The sequence below is a fragment of the Herpailurus yagouaroundi genome, unplaced genomic scaffold (assembly GCF_014898765.1).
Source record: "Herpailurus yagouaroundi ecotype Mexico unplaced genomic scaffold, PumYag 189, whole genome shotgun sequence".
Classification (NCBI taxonomy): Eukaryota; Metazoa; Chordata; class Mammalia; order Carnivora; family Felidae; genus Herpailurus; species Herpailurus yagouaroundi.
Window position 1 is genome coordinate 17,874,946 of NW_024412420.1, and position 13,568 is coordinate 17,888,513.

At 39.9% G+C, this 13,568-nt stretch overlaps 1 long non-coding RNA gene and 1 pseudogene across 4 annotated transcripts in view; one reads left to right on the forward strand and one right to left on the reverse strand.

Moving 5' to 3' along the window:
• Positions 1-13,312, reverse strand: part of LOC121045105 (uncharacterized) — a 100,488-nt gene extending 87,176 nt beyond the window's left edge. For all 4 annotated transcript variants that reach the window (XR_005797591.1, XR_005797590.1, XR_005797592.1 and 1 more), the window contains exons 1-2: positions 12,988-13,312; positions 5,696-5,824 (exon numbers count right to left, since the gene is read on the reverse strand). This is a non-coding gene — a long non-coding RNA (uncharacterized LOC121045105). The remainder of the gene's footprint in view (positions 1-5,695; positions 5,825-12,987) is intronic.
• LOC121045201 (uncharacterized) lies at positions 1,857-1,981 on the forward strand (annotated as a pseudogene).
• Positions 13,313-13,568: the final 256 nt, after the last annotated feature.

The window sequence follows — 13,568 nt, forward strand, 5'->3', positions numbered from 1 at the left end:
ATGTATGTATATATATATATATACACATATGTATGTATATATATATAAAATCTTCTTCTAAGTCTACAGATAGAAAGATCTCCATCAAATATTGTCTGGTGAAAATGGCAGATGCACATCACAATGTATCCCCATCTCTTTTATAATATTTTCCAAAAAAAACAACGTAATAACCAGAAGCCCAAAGGGGGGGGAATTTTTTATAACCATCTTAAATGTAATAAAACACACACACAAAGATGTACATGAATGTGGTAGTGCATGAACTTATCTATGTAACTATAATTTCACAACTGTCAGGACAGAACCTAAAACTAAAGATCTTGCTAAAACTAAAGCACCATTTCATGGAGATAATATTTACCACTACCATATTAAATTATGCCCCGTTGTTTCTATTTGTGCTGTGGGGAGGAAAATTAGTATGGCATGTGCTTTCCATTATGCTCATGCATGAGTATACACATATACATGGAAGAGAGAGACTAAAGGCTTTGAGAGTATGATGCGATTCCTAGGGGCTTTTTCTTTTTTTCTTTAACCTATTCTATATTGTTTAATCTCTCCACAAGCAGTTGTTATCCTTGCAAAGTGGAAAAAAATATTTACGGAAGAAGTGAAAATTAACATAAAATGTATGTATTTTTTTTTAGTTAAGTTTTTTTTAGTAACTGCTCCCAGCATGAGGAATTCCCGAAAGTGTTTTCTGATTGTGCACTGGCCAAAGAATATGTCAAAGTCATGACCCATGCAACACCCCTTCCCTCAACGTATGACATTTTCCTAAAGCCCAAAAAGAAAGCTCCAACAACAAGAAATAAATAATCAAGATGGGGGGGTTTGTGTGTGAGGCTGGGAGTACTGGGTAAACAGAAACAGCTGAACTCGCCAGGCAGGGTTTACTCTTAATATCCAGTGAGGGGACCTGTAAACCACATCACCACAATCCCCTTAGCCCTTGAAGATCATGTAGCATCTCTGACTTGTACAGATCATAGTTCCCCACCAGAGTTTATCAGATGGAATCCTCCTTTCTCCTAAATCACAAAAAATGCAATAACCATACAGATGACCAGACAAAACCAGGTCACACAAGTTCCCTCCAAGTACTGTTTATTCAGGGATTTTATCTGTACAATCACCGAAACAGCTCCATGATTGGTAGAATTTACTGCACTCACAAAAATAAACCTAGGTAGGTACGTCAATAAAATATCAACACAACCCATTAAAAAGTGGAAAAGTTTCAGGGACAATGAAGGAGAGTAAAACCATGGGGAAGAGAAAAGAGAATGTTCTCCTTAAAAAGAAAAAAAAAAGTGGAAAATTTCAATACCAGTCTAGTCCACATAATACCAAATAACTGACTTTGATTTTCAGTTCAAGAGATTGTGATTTGTGTTCTAGTAAATCTAACTAGGTTTCTGAAGTCAAATAGGTTTTTTTTGCATATTATATGCACATACATTTAATGGGGGGAAGGGGGAGAAGCCCCAATCATTTATAGGAAAAATTGTTTCAGAGTCATACTCAGGGCTTAGCGCTTTCCAATGGCTCTTGTGAGCATTAGCGTTAAGGTTCTCACCACTGGTTCATACTGCGTTAGAAAGTAGGCCCTCCAAGGGCTCCTGGGTGGCTCAGTCAGTTGAGTGGCTGACTTTAGCTCAGGTCATGATCTTATGGCTTGTGAGTTCGAGCCCCATGTTGGGCTCTGTGGTGACAGCTCACAGCCTGGAGCCTGCTTCAGATTCTGTGTCTCCTTCTCTCTCTCCCCATCCCCTGCTTGCACTTTGTCTCTCTCTCTCTCTCAAAAATATAAATAAACATAAAAGATTTTTTTAAAAAGTATGATCTCCATACTCTGGTTTCTCTTCAGATTGCATAAAATCTTTCACCTTTTACTGAAGATTTCCATGGAGAGAAACAATTCTGGACTCAGAATTGTTCACTGATTTTTTGAGAACTTGCTGGGAAAAAAATAATAAAATAAAAAGTATGGGGCACCTGGGTGGCTCAGTTGGTTAGGCAACCGACTTTGGCTCAGGTCATGACCTTGCAGTTTTGAGTTCGAGCCCAGTGTCAGGCTCTGTGCTGACAGCTCAGAGCCTGGAGCCTACTTCAGATTCTGTGTCTCCCCCCTCTCTACCCCTCCCCTGCTCATGCTCTGTGTCTCAATAATAAATAAACATTAAAAAAAGTAATAAAATAAAATAAAAATAAAATAAAATAAAATAAAATAAAATAAAATAAAATAAAATAAAAAAGCATGATCTCCAAAATCTAAAAACAAAGACAAAAAAACGGGTAGGAGATTCCACTCTTAACCATACTGTCCCCACATATGAAGTCTTTAGTTCTGCTTTCCATCCCTCTTCCCCCCAACGCTGTTCAGACTCAAAGCTATGCCATCTCTTCTCAGGAGTGGAGAGTTGCAGAGAGAGCTGCTTAAAAATTTATCAACATCACAGTTACGAAATCGTTCATTTCTGGTTATGTAGTTACCATGACTGACCTGCTGTGAGGAGAGAATATTTCATGATCTATCCCTCTTAATTGGAAGGGCTGCAGGAAGCCAGGCGTCTCACTCTTTAAGATGCAGAAGGTAGAAGAAATGCTAGGGATAGACAGGAGGCTAAGAAGTCTGGTCTTTCATTTCCAGCCAACAATGTTGCTGCATAATTGAAGTTGGAATCTATAGGATCAAAATCTTTATTGCCTGTACTACCAGATGAGCAAGTTCCATCAGGATATTCCCTAGCTTTTCATATTCAGACCAGAGGGAGTAAATTACCTAACAGTTTGTCTTTTCAATATGATGATAATATTTAGTGAAACATATGCCTGTTTTCTAAAAGTATAGATAAATTTGCATGGCTATGTCCACACTCTCTCATCTTACACTTTGAACATTCTGAAAAATAGCTGGCTGGCATTATGAGGACACATGTGGTTGAAGAGCAATGACATTAATGGAAAGTTCTAATCCTTTCGGCCAAATGACCACTGGAAAAATGTCCATTTGAAATCAGGTAGACATTTGCTGAGAAGATTGTTCTGAAAGCAAAAGGGAAGCAGTCGCTATCAATGTTAATTTCATTGTCATGAAAAGCTTGGGGAGGCTGGAGGGCAAGGTTCTGGTGTTGGTACCGCAGTTAACAGCTATGTAATCATGGACAAGGTAAATCACCTCTCTGAGTCTTGGAGTAGGAGGGAAATAATATATTTTCTGCACAAAGACAGGGGATGGCCCAGGTAATCTCAAGTTTCCCTGTCAAAAGCTCTTGGAACCCCTGATCTCAGCTGAGTTAGCATTTAATGTGATAACAGGATAGTAAAGTTGTTCTTGGTCTGGCTTACAGGGACCAAACATAACACCAGCCAAACTAACCATCACCTGCATTGTGCACTGAATTCACCAATCAGTATTCACCTGCAAGCTCTTGGCCAAAAGGCATAGGTAGAACAGTAGTTCTCAAAGTATAGTCCTGAGACCAGAGGCATCAGCATCACCCCTGGACTTGTTTAAATATGCAAATTATGGGACCACACCCCAGATCTATTTAATCAGAGACGCTGGGGGTTGCATCATTTTGTTTCTTAGTATGTCCTCTAGGAAATTCTGAGGTAGGCTAAAGTGTGAGAGCCACTGGCAGAGATTAAAAACAAAACAAAACAAAACAAAACTATGCAACTGATGTTTGGAGCCAGTCAGGTTGCTTATGACACAAAAAGAATCATAGTGGTAGATCAGAATAAGATCATTGGCCCGGAACATAGTTCCCTAAATTTGTTTGATTACCAAAATTTGTATGGCTATTGCCACACATACAAAACTGGTGTCTTATTCCAAAGGTCCCTGGAATTTGTATGTTAAGAAGCCACTTTTTATTTTCCTGGAGAATATGCTACTTATAAAGCATACATATATATATATATATATATATATATATATATATATATATACAGGGAAAAAAAACATTATTGTATATTATATTCTCCTTCCTACCAAAGAAACTGGGGCTACCCCAGGATGGTTGCTTCTAAATTTATGAGGAAATACCTTACTAGTCAGGGAATCTGATCTACATGATGCCAAAACATCTAGGTAAAATATGAAAGTTTCTGCAAACAAAATATTCACCAACTTTGGTTTCAAAAAACTTAAATTTTATCTCTTTAAAAAAACAGTACTAAGGTGGTCCCACCTGCCCCACATTTTACTGATTATTTCCAAAAGACAACAGCACTATCCTGGGTAGTAGCAAATTCTCTCAGTGATCAATGATTATGATGATGATTACATGAGTAGATAATTATAAGATGATGCTTTACTACAGACCAAGAGTTGAAAACAAAGTGCCTGTGATCTTGTTAATGTCCCTTTCTCAAAGAGGCAATCCTTTGAAGGAAACGGGAGTTCTAGAGTCAGCTCTGTGATTTGTGCTTCTCTGAGCCTCATCTGGACGCCTAAGGATTGGGTCAAATGATCCCCAAGAGCACTTTAATTTAGTGCTAGGTTTAAAAAAAAAACAACTTTAATTCTATGGTTATACTAACTTGAAATTTTCAACATTTTGAACCAGAACAATTTAGAGTTGGAAGGAATGTTACAGGGTGATTTATCACACCCTTTATTTTACAGATGAGGAAATTGAAGCCCAGAGAAGGTAAAGGCCAGAAATCTGGAGATCATCTGGAGAAAAGCTGGAATAAAACACTAGGCCACTTGATCCCCCAGCTTACTTTCCAACAGAAACCCCCTGATAGATTTCCCTCTTGATGCCCCATATTTAAGATGAGCTAGACAGGAAAAGCCAGATTTGTGTAGGGTTTACCTACGTGAAACAGTTCCTGCCTCTTCCCACTCGCAGCCCAGAGTCTAAACTCAACTCAACTACAGAATCTAAAGATAACTGACTAGAGGAGACAGTTCTTAAGTGAACAGAGATGCAAGACCTCTCCTTAACTTTGACAATGAAGTATGGTTGAAATCGGGAATAACACCTCTCAGTGAGGCCTCTTCTAATTATTAATATTCACATCATTACAATGTTCAGGGAGTGTGCAACAAACCAGCTCATATCAGAAAGTTAAATAGTCCAGGTATAATCAGTAGAGCAAGGAAAAAAGGAATGAAGGGCTATGGGTGGGGCTGGGGGAAGAGAGGAGAGACAGAAAGAGAGAGGGAGAGAGAGAGGTGAGAAAGAGAGAGAGAGACAGAGAGAGAGAGAGAGAGAGAGAGAAACTCCAGACTGGTGCCAATCTACTCAGGAATGATGCTATTATTATGGGTGGAAGGAGTAGGTTAAAGAGGGAAAGCCAGGAAGAGTACTGTTGCCAAGAACTGTTATCAATTAACATTCTGGAAAACACAGCCATATTTCTCTTCTTTGGGGATTCTATAAAATGAGACCATATAGATTCATTGAGCCAACAAGACTTTGGTTGCATATTGGTGGGGGTGGTAAGGAATAAGGATCAAGAGGCTCACAAAGGGATCCAGACGTCTGCTTCACTGGAGTGGAAAAAACCATCATAATAATTTCCACAATATATCTGGCAGAACAAGGTGCTGCAGAAGCCAAATACACTGGCTAAGAGTAGGCATAAGCTGCACAGAGAGAGTGAGAGTTTTAATTCAAGAGGTGTTGCTGAGTTATTAAAGAAAGGGGCCAGCCCTAAATCATAGGCTTACCTCTCAGTTTGGTGGAGCTATCAATCTGATGTTCTCTCGTCCTTAAGAAGGAAGGCCCCGCGTTTGGAGAAAGAAGCTACTGAGCATCTCTCTGTTCCTTTTGCTGGGTCCATAGTTCCTTGTGCAGTTCTGGAAGGCAAGAACATTACTGGTCTACCTGTTTGTAGCCTGAAAAATGCATAGATCAAATCTTGCAGCCCCAAAATACCACTGAGATTCGGGTTGTAAGGGTCAAGGAGTTGGGCCTAAAAGGTAAGCAAAGGTTGGGAACAAAGAATAGGGGCAAGTTAAAAGCAGGGTCCTCTCCTAGACAGCATGTGGAAGCTGACAGTCTAGAACAGAGCTTAGCAAATATTTTCTACAAAGCACCAGATAGTAAATACTTTAGACTTGTAGGCCATAGGGCTCTTGCCACAGCTAGTTTTCTGCCACTATAGAGGAACAGCAACCATAGACAATACAAAAATAAATGAGTGTGCCCACAGTCCGATAAAACTTTATTTATGGACAATAAAACTTAAATTTCATAAAATTTTCACATGTCATGGAATATCATTCTTTTGTGATAATTCTTGAAAATTTACTTTCAATTGTTTAAAAATTTAAAACCATTCTTAACTCATGGGCCATATAAAAACAGGCAGTAGGCCAGATGTAGCCCACAGGTTGTAGTTCACTGACTCACAGTCTAGAGTAATGCTAACAGAAATACAATGAGAGCTACAAATATAACTCAAAATTTTCTAGTAACCCTCTGTCAAAACCAAAAAAAAAAAAAAAAAGCAGGGGAAATTAATTTTAATAATGTATTTTATTTCACCCAATATATCCAAAGTATTTTAATTTCAATGTTGTTGATATAAAAATTACCAATAAGGTATCTTGCTTTTTCTTTTTTCATACTAAGTTTTCAAAATCTGGGGTGCATTATACACTTAGAGGACATCATAATTCATTCCAGTCATATCCCAAGAGCTCAATAACTACATTTTTGGAGGTTATCATGTTGAACAGTGCAGGTCTAGAACAGTGTCTTCAAATTTTAGCTTACCTCAGAATCACTTGGAGGGCTGTTAAAATACAGAGTTTTCATTCAGTAGGTTTGAGCAAGACCCCAAACTTCATTTTTAACAAGTTCCTAGGTGGTGGTGGTGTTGATCTGGGGACCAGATGTGAGAACTACTTGTCTAGAAGCTGAGCAGTAGGAAAAAGAAGAGAAACAATTAGGAGCCAGGAATATGTACAAGCAAGAGGTAAACAAATGTAAAACAATGAGATATCATTACATACCTATTAGAATGGCCAAAACTAAAAACACCAACAAACACCAAATGCTGGTGAGGATAATGGAGCAACAGGAACTCCTGTTCATTGCTGGTGGGAATGCAAAATGGCACAGCCACTTTGGAAGACAGTTTGGTTGTTTCTTACAAAACAAAACATACTTTTGCTGTATAATCCAGCAATCATGCTCCTTGATATTTATTCAAATGTGTTGAAGACATGTGTACACGAAAAACAGCACATGGGTGTTTACAGCAGCTTTATTCGCAATTGCCAGAACTTAGAAGCAACTAAAATGTCCTTAAGTAGGTGAATGTATAAATTGTGCTACATCCAGACATGAAATATTTATGCAGGGCTAAAAAGAAATGAGCTATCAAGCCACGAAAAGACATGGAGGAAACTTACATGCATATTACTAAGAGAAAGAAGCCAATCTAAAAAGGCTACATATTGAATAATTCTAAGTATATGACATTCTGAAAAAGGCAAAATATGAAGACAGGAAAAACATCAGTGGTCACGAGGGGTTAGGAGGAAGGGATGGATGAGTAAGTGGAGCACAGAGGATTTTTAGGGCAGTGAAATTTTTCTGTATGATACTATTATGGTAGATACACATTATCATACATTTGTCAAAACCCACAGAATGTACAACACTAAAAATGAACCCTTATGTAAACTATGGATTTTGACTGATAGTGATGTGTCAATTCATCAACTGTAACAAATGTACCCCTCTGGTGCTGAATACTGATAATGGGGAAGGTTGTGCATGTGTGGGGCAGGGAGTATATGAGAACTCTCTGTACTTTCCATTGTGTTGTTGTGAGCCTAAACTCATCTAAAAATTAAGTGTATTATAAAAAAAAAAAAAAAAAAAAAAGAGCAGGAGGGAGCAAGCACCAGATCATCAGGCCAGACAAGCAGTAGGACTCCAGATCAGAGGTAAAGACCTTGGGTAAACCTCCCATACTCTGCTCTCCAAGAGTCAAGGAAGTAGCTTTTCCAGGTTTCAACTTTGTAGGTACCCTAGGGATGGACAGCCTGGAGAACCCTGCCTGATCAGGGGCCAGCTCAGAACCTAAACCAGGTTTTAAAATCTCTTGCAGTGGAACAGCTATCTCCAGGCTCTGACAACTTGAAAAAGATGCAGTCTCATTATTTAACACAATGATTTCTAAAACAACCCAGTTTTCAGACTGAACCTATAGGTAGGTGCTCTCACAGTATCTTAAGGCTGCTCAAATAGAATATAAGATAGATGAAATAATATAGAAATTTGTGCTGCTTAAAGATTGCAACAATAAGGTGAGCTGTGAGTTTTCAGAAAGATTCTATAAATACAGAATTTTTTCCCACCTTAAGGGTATATAATCATCCAATTTGGAAACCACAGTTTTCATGAATATTCTTTTTTTTTTTTTTTTTTTAATTTTTGAGACAGAGAGAGACAGAGCATGAGCAGGGGAGGGGCAGAGAGAGAGGGAAACACAGAATCCAAAGCAGACTCCAGGCTCTGAGCTGTCAGCACAGGGCCGAATACGGGGCTCGAACTCACAGACCATGAGATCATGACCTGAGCCGAAGCCGGACGCTTAACCGACTGAGCCACCCAGGTTCCCCTTTTTTTTTTCTTTTCCATAAATGTTCTTTTAACTTAATTACCATTGGGAAGCAAGCTTACTTGCCGTGGTACATCACAACACACAAAGCTTTGCTAGAACTTTAAAAATAGACCCCTTCATAACTTCTTGAACTCTGTAGCCTAAATTAAAACTCTGGATCTTAATTTTTTTTAAGGAGCTGTTTTCTGGCTCATTGTGTCAGAAGACCCTTATATGGTCTGGGGATCCCTTAAATTCAGGAGAAATTTAAAGGCCTAAAGGAAATTTATAAAGACAGCTTTAAAAGATGTCTTTTTCTGGTGGCACTCTTCTATGAACCTCTTCTAATGTCTGGTTCCAATCAAACACTGAGAAACTCAGTTCTGGAGGGGCAGTAAGAAAGTATTCAGAACTTTTTATAAGGGAAAACTCTGGTTCAATATATATATATATATATATATATATATGTATATATATATATATGAAGAAGCTATAAATATAATGCTAGAGAAACAGAAAAACACTAATTTGAGTAATTAAAAAAGGGAGTAGTTTCAAATAGCTCTGATAAGGAGCCTTTTGTAAGGCTTCTGTCATCCTTTTTAAAAGAAAAAGGTAAGCCATTCAGCCAACAAAAGAGTTTTTTCAGGAATAGCAGGAAAACTGCAATTCAGGACAAGCAAACTCTGGCAAACCACAAGCAAGTCCTGAGCACAAAGTGAGAGCGGTCCTTCATAGAGCTAAGGAGGAAGTTGGGAGGGATGCTTTGAACAAAAGTTCATTGGAGGAAAATGAGAGCTGGAAGTGGTGACAGCCTCTCATTGGCTGCAGGTGAGGGTAGCTTGCTGTTGTTGGGCTGAGAGAAAATCTTCCCTCCTGCTGGACTAGGCAAGCTGGGAGGAATGGTCGTACATGTGTGAAAGCTTGCCCTTCATGTTTTCCCACTCCAGTTTTGAGTGAAGTTTCCTTAATACATTTTCACTCTTCCCACAACCTGTTGAGGTTGAGAAACCATATATGGAAGCCCAGTTAATTTTCAAAGGTATAATTTAGATAATTTAACCCCTCAAGTCAGAGAAGCCTATAAAGAATTGCATGGTTTGAACTGAGGTAGATTTGCAGTCCACTTAAGTCATTGGACCACTAGTCCACTAGGAAACTGGAAAAGCAATTCATTTAATACAGATGTGAGCATAAATAATAATCCTGCAGTGATATATAATTAATTATATACTGACTTGCAATTATATGATTGCTTTCTATGAAGAATTAATTCAGAGTTCTCTCTTTGGCATTGAGACTGTGCCCCTGATACACCTTGAACTTTCAAAAATATGTATGTTATTTGAACTTGAAGTTTTAGTTGGGAGAATAATGAAATCCTATTTATTTTATCACTCAAAACATTTCTAGGGGACAGACTGACATTTTTCAATGAAACTGATTATTTTTGTTACAAAACAAAATGTTTAAGTATGTGTAAAAGTATAAAAAGGGCTTCACTAATGTAACTGAAGAGTACCACATTGTACATTGTCTTCCAGTTATAAAACAAAAACACCCAACCTTGCATATTTTGATGAAGTGTGCATTCTGCACTAATTTTTAAGGATGGAATAGGTTTAAAACGTTTCCAGTTATATCAAAGAACGTTCTTAAATATCTTTTAAAAATCCAATCATAAGTTCATATTCACTTAAATATCCCAAAATAACAAGGAAAAAAAAAGGAGTTTACTTGAGGGCACCATCATTCTGAGATGGACCAAGGTTATCAAAATGTAATCAATTTTATGACATAAAATTCTTTTATGGTTGCTCCTATATAGGAACATTCAATAAATGGAGAAAGAAGGTCACCATTCCCCCAAAAAACTAAATTCAGATGAAGGCAGAGAATACATAAAACAATTATGTAGGTATTTCTAACTCCTCATTTTAATCTGAGGTTTGTATATATCTTTGGGTATGATTGTGAAATCCATCCCCCCCAACACATACATTAAGAATGAGACCTTCTAGGGGTGCCTGTGTGGCTTAGTCGGTTAAGTGTCCAAATTCGGCTGAGATCATGATCTTACGGCTGGTGAGTTCGAGCCCCTTATCGAGCTCTGTGCTGACAGCTCAGAGCCTGGAGCCTGTTTCAGATTCTCCGTCTCCCTCTCTCTCTGCTCCTCCCCCACTCATGCCCTGTCTCTCTCTCTCTCTCTCAAAAATAAACATTGAAAAAAAACTTTTAAGAAAGAATGAGACCTTCTAAAAAAGAAATACAAGAGCTGAAATAAAGAACTACTTACATACTAAATACTTGCCCTGCTTCATAACCAAAGTGTTCTTTTAATAATGTATTCACTTGTGTTCAACGGAATGTTAAATTTTCCTATAACCTTTGAGTATTTTTTTTTAATGTTTATTTATTTATTTTTGAGAGAGACAGAGAGAGTGAGCATGAGTGGCGGAGGGGCAGAGAGAGAGGGAGAGAGAGGACCCCAAACACGCTCCGAGCTGTCAGCACAGAGCCCAACGTGGGCTCGAGCTCACTAACTGGGGATCATGACTTGAGCCGAAATCAAGAGTCACATGCTCAATGGACTGAGCCACCCAGGCACCCCAATACCCAAAAGAATTTAAAAAACAAGAAATCAGATACTTATACACTAATGTTCATAGCGGTATTCACAATAGTGAAAAAGAGAAAAATCCCAATTATCCATTAACTGATAAATGGATGAACAATATGTGGTATACATGTACAGTGGAATATTACTCAGCTATAAAAAGGAATGAAGTTCTCACACATGCAACAACACTGATGAACCTTGACATTTGCTAATGAATGAGTCACAAAGGGACAAATACTGTATGATTCCACCTAGGTGAGGTACCTAGAAGAGGCAAAATCCAAGTGACAGAAATTAGAATTGAGGTTATCAGGGGTTGACGGGAGAGAAAATGGGGAGTTATTGTTTATCGAGGGCAGAGTTTCTGTTTGAGATAGTGAGAATTATCTGGAAATGGATAGCAGTGATGGCTGCACACTAGGAATGTACTTAATGCCACTGAATTGTCCACTAAAAAATGATTACAATGGTAAATTTTATGTATATCTTACTACAATAATGAAGATATATAAGAAGTTTCATACTTGTTCAAAATTCTTTTGGGTACAATAGGGGAGGGAGAGGGGTACAGAATGCTGTCAATGAAAGGGGAGAATGAGCTGCACATCAGCCACTTTAAGGGTGAAGTACGGAAAGAAATTTAATTGGTACAGCCACTTCACCTGATCAGCTTGCTTGCTTTTGTTTGTTTGTTTGTTTCTTTCTTTCTTTCTTAGTATTTTTTTTTTTTATTAGGGATGCCTAGGTGGCTCAGTTGATGAAGCGGTGGACTTCAGCTCAAGTCATGATGTCACGATGGGGCACCTGGGTGGCTCGGTCGGTTAAGCGTCCGACTTCGGCCCAGGTCATGATCTCGCGGTCTGTGGGTTCGAGCCCTGCCGGGCTCTGTGCTGACAGCTCAGAACCTGGAGCCTGTTTCAGATTCTGTGTCTCCCTCTCTCTCTCTCTCTGCCCCTCCCCTGTTCATGCTCTGTCTCTCTCTGTCTAAAAATAAATAAACGTTAAAAAAAAAAAAGTCATGATGTCACGGTTTGTGGGCTCAAGCCTCACATCCAGCTCTGCACTAATAGTGCAGGATTCTCTCTCCCTCCTCCTCTCTCTGCCCCTCCCAACTCACACACTCTATCTCAAAATAAGTAAAACAAGAATACACACACACACCCATACATATAATTTTTATTATATTTTAGGGAGAGAGAGAGAGAATGCACAAATGGGGGAGAGGGGCAGAGAGAGAGAGAGAGAGGGATTCTTAAGCAGGCTCCATGCTCAGCACAGAACCCTCTTGGGGGCTGACCTGAGCCGAAATGGAGTCCGACTCTCAATGGACACCCAGGCAGCTCTCCTGGTCTGCTTTCTTAAATCAAAGTTGGGTAGAGATCCAAAATAACTATTGGGACAATATGCGCAATATAACTTATCCCCCTGTACTATTTCCGTTTGTTCCTGAATTAAAAGAACATCTTTCACCTTAGTGAGCGCTTCTCAGGTTTTGATTTTAAATATAAGCACCTTAAAGGTGTTCGCAGCCTCTAGGTTTCTCATCTTCCATATTTCAACGCACACAACATTTAGCATTTCTCTGAGACTATCGTATCTCCAAATGAGACTGCCCACGTAAATGGCCTGTCTGGCGCAAGTCAGAGTGAAATATGTTCAGGAGTTACGTTAAGACCAAAACGCCTTCACCCCGATTGTAGCCTGGGTCCTAGAACAGAGGGCATCTCTAGCCTCGGGAAGGGGGTGTCCCAACAACACCCAACTCCATACGGGTTCCTCACCTTCTGTAAACGGGCACGTCTATTATTCTCTTGGCTGTTCCAAAGGATTCTGGGAGTTAGGGAAGGGCCCAAGGGCCAAAAATGAAATGTTGGCACAAGGTGCGCAGCCATAGGTTTAGATTATCAGCCAGTTGCTGAGCGACTTCTCAAATCTTCCGACCACCTCCACCGCTTCTCCCACGGGGTAGGCCTGCTCTCTTTCCTTACCTTCCACGCTCCGCCCCTCCGCTGCCCTAGTAGCCAATCATAGAGCTGTTGCTTGCCAATCAGAGCCAATCCCGAACAGGTTTACTTTGAGCGGGAAAGATTCAGAAGCTGCGGGAGAGCGAGGTCAGTTAACCGCCCCTTCTAGGCTTTGTCTGGGTGGAGGGGCGGGGGGGGGGGGGTAACATGCCCTGGAGGCGGTTGCCTATTGGCTGGGCAGCGGGCCAATGAGAGGGTGCGAAGCGAGGGGCGGGCCTCCTAGGAGGGAGGGGGCGGGGCGGGCTGGTGCAGGGTCGCGTGCCGGGTCTCGAGCAGGGGTAGGCAATGTAACGGCCTCTCCCCCCCGCCCCTCCCTCCCTCCCCACTCCGGTCCCCTC